Source organism: Pelecanus crispus, chromosome 7 (assembly GCF_030463565.1).
Source record: "Pelecanus crispus isolate bPelCri1 chromosome 7, bPelCri1.pri, whole genome shotgun sequence".
Taxonomy (NCBI): domain Eukaryota; kingdom Metazoa; phylum Chordata; class Aves; order Pelecaniformes; family Pelecanidae; genus Pelecanus; species Pelecanus crispus.
In genome coordinates this window covers 38,803,667-38,806,871 of record NC_134649.1, presented here as the reverse complement: position 1 = coordinate 38,806,871, position 3,205 = coordinate 38,803,667, and the positions used below count along the sequence as shown (strand labels likewise).

The 3,205-nt window shown below is 46.8% G+C and overlaps 1 non-coding gene across 1 annotated transcript; it reads right to left on the bottom strand.

The window, feature by feature from the left end:
• Positions 1 to 2,520: 2,520 nt before the first annotated feature.
• On the bottom strand, positions 2,521 to 2,603 carry TRNAL-UAA (transfer RNA leucine (anticodon UAA)). The gene has a single exon. It is a non-coding gene; the product is annotated as a tRNA-Leu (tRNA).
• Positions 2,604 to 3,205: the final 602 nt, after the last annotated feature.

Sequence of the window (3,205 nt, the reverse complement as noted above, 5' to 3'; positions counted from 1 at the left end):
CCCAGTCCTAGAAGTGGTGTGGCTGGAGGCGGTGTTATGAGCTGTAAGTTGGACTGATATGAGGATATGAGGCTATCTCAGGGACACAGAGCTGGGGTAAGCTAGACTAGCTGCTCTGGTGCCTGTGGTCTGGCTTTGACCTACATCCTTTGAAGATCTGGTTCCTTGTTCCTGAAACAGCCTGCGTTATTCTAGGTTTGCTTTGTTTTTACCTAAGTACTTGATTTAATTTAAGCACAAATGTCCCAGGATCTAATCTGAGATCTGCAAGCAAGAGCACACAGCAATAGATGGCACTTACAAAGATCCCAAAACCCCATTTCATTTAGATTAAACAAGGCAGTTATTGTGTTTTAATATAGGAATTGATTATTATAAGTATGCATATTGAGCTTAACAGCTTAGATTTGTATCTATTTCATCACTGTTAATCTTTGATAAATATGTTTTTAATAATCTCTAGATATTTATTGAACATAAAACTGTCTTGTGAAATTGAGAGTAAGATTGCTAAAGATACTTATTGTACACTACTTCAACACAAATTCATTATTAAAAACCTTTCACTGAAGTTTACTTTTAACCACAACATAACAGATGTGCATACTGCATAGTTAAGCTATAATAAATATATTTCTAATAAACTATTGGTATTTAACCTGCAGTAACCATCTTAATAAATATGATACACTGAAATGGCTATTGGGCATGCTGCTCTTTTTAGCTCTGTCAAACACTTGGAGGATATGGGGTGAGGAGGAAGAAAGCTGTGACCTGGTAGCAGGCAGTCCCTCACAGCCCTCACCTACCCTGGCCACTGGACTCATTGCTATTTCAGTCCCCAAATCTCCAGCCCCACGTTCTTATATGGCCCTACTGTTTGATCTCAGTCCTGAGTCAAATTAACATTTGGCCCCAGCCGTCCATATGACTCTGGCAGGCTGTGCAATACAAAGGGTGTTAGTTCAGCTCCTGGTGCCCTCAAACAGAGCATCTCTGTTTGCCCAATAGTTTTGCAAAGTGGATAAACACCCTTGAGGGATCAGGAACAGACAAGAGCCCATACCCCTGGGGTGGAAAAAACACAAGCTTTCTGAGAATATGGATCAACAGAGAAGCTCAAATGAAGAGATTTCAGCTTTGAACTCAGCAGAGGCCACCAAATGCCTTTGACACATGAACTAGACAGGAGTCTGACTCCAAGCCATCAGAGGCAAAAGACCTGACCTGCAGTGCTGCTTAGACCCCCTGGGATACTTTCAAAGATGTATTTGTCATTCTTCGCATCACTTAATGACTGGGTTTAGTTGCAACAAGCCAGCTCTAGCAGATATGCACAAAATTTCCCTCCCAGCACTAATCAAATCGGAGAGGAGCAGAGTAATTTCTCCCATGTCCTCTCCTCTGGGTCCTGCCCCATTTGTTATATGGCCACTCATACAGGCCCTGTAATCCTTCCTGTAGGCCACTGTCTGATTCTCATATATCAGAGAGAGCCAAAGATCTTAACGTGCAACTTTTAATTGAGCTGTTATCATCTGCCACAAACATGAAATTAATGGCCCTACATCATAATCATAAATTCATACATAACCCCATGCACTAGCAAATAACTCTTTGCAGTGATACTACAATGGTAAGCTGATTTGCAAGAAGCTCACGCTACCCAGGAATCCTAATTAACCAAATTAACACCATCACTTCAAATCATGTCCCAGCAGTAGGACATTTCTGATTGGCCTCAGGCTGGAGCAAAGCAGCCAAATGAAAACCTGACAGTATCTCTGCGGGTCCAGCAGCCCAACCCTTTACTGAGGGAAATATCTGCTGCCCATCCATGCACACAAGGAAGGGAGCAAAAAATCTCGTGAGCATTTGTAGGTACCAACCCAAGACAGACTATGGCGTAGTGACGCGAGTTTAACACGCAGCACCAGGAACCCCTTCCTGCCATGCTGGCTTGATCCAGGGGGTTATGACACTGACAAATCCCCCTGGGGAGTGCCAAATAGAGCTTTGGATGAGCCAAGTGGCGTGACTAGGATGATGGAACAGAGCTGGCAAGAGAAGCCAGTGTGGAGCAGTCTCCACAAACCCCAAACCCATCTCCCTAAACCCATTTATTTGTGCTGGTTTCCACTTCTGACTTGCCAGAGCTGTTTAGAGCTCAACACCTTTTCTTTTTCCCCCTTCAGAGTAGTCAGGTTTTTCTATTTCTGCCATTGGAAAAACAAGTTGCTATTTTGGGAGCTTGTGGGATTCAAGCCCACGACAGTCTCGGCACTCCCTGCATGAAGAACAAGAGCCTCAACCTGTGTGCCAGAGGGACCAGCTCACGTCTCTCTCCATGTTCAGCCTGGACAACAGGGTGGCTCAGTCCCACCAAGGTCCTCACATTCGGGTGGACATTGAATGACCTCAGCTCCCCTGGGCACACGTCCCAGAGCTCCCATCCCTGCTCTGAACCAATGCTCTAAAAGCTAGGGTGCGAGGTTTGGACCAAGAGAAAAAGGAGGGTCCTACCAGAAGTGGGGTTCGAACCCACGCGGGCATGCGCCCATTGGATCTTAAGTCCAACGCCTTCACCACTCGGCCATCCTGGTGGGCTGTAAGCTCTCCCCTGGCCCACCAGCTCCTCCTCTGGAGGGCATACACCTCACCAAGCCCTCAGGGTCCCAACCCAAGACACTTCCCAAGTTCAGCAACACCTTCCCCTCCTCACTGCTTTCTTTTATGTCCCCAGCAAACTGGTGGAACATCTCACTGGGAGGCACCAGGTCTTGTGGGCCATGGAGGATGGCACAGCTCCTGTGTGCCACACTAGGTCCTTGTGCAAGGACCATAGTCACTTGTGATAATGCCGCCAGGGACACTGGTGCAGGAGAGGTATCTCTGGAGGGTCTCAGCCTGACTCCGCTGGGTGCCTAGGGGGAAAGAAGCAGCTCTGACACCCTGACAGCATTCAGCCAGACACGCCACGTGATTAAAGCACTGTGATTCCTTGCACCTCGGGTCCCACTCCTCACCCCCTCCAGTCCACATTTGGAACTCTACTAGGGCTTTTAGCTGGGCAAGACAGTGAGGCAGGAGAGTCTTTCTTTTTCCTTTGGGGTGAGGTACATTTTTTTTCCTGCCATCTAGGGAAAAGAAAAAAAATCAAACACAAAAACCTCTGGTGAATCACATGGGATTCAAACCCACAGCC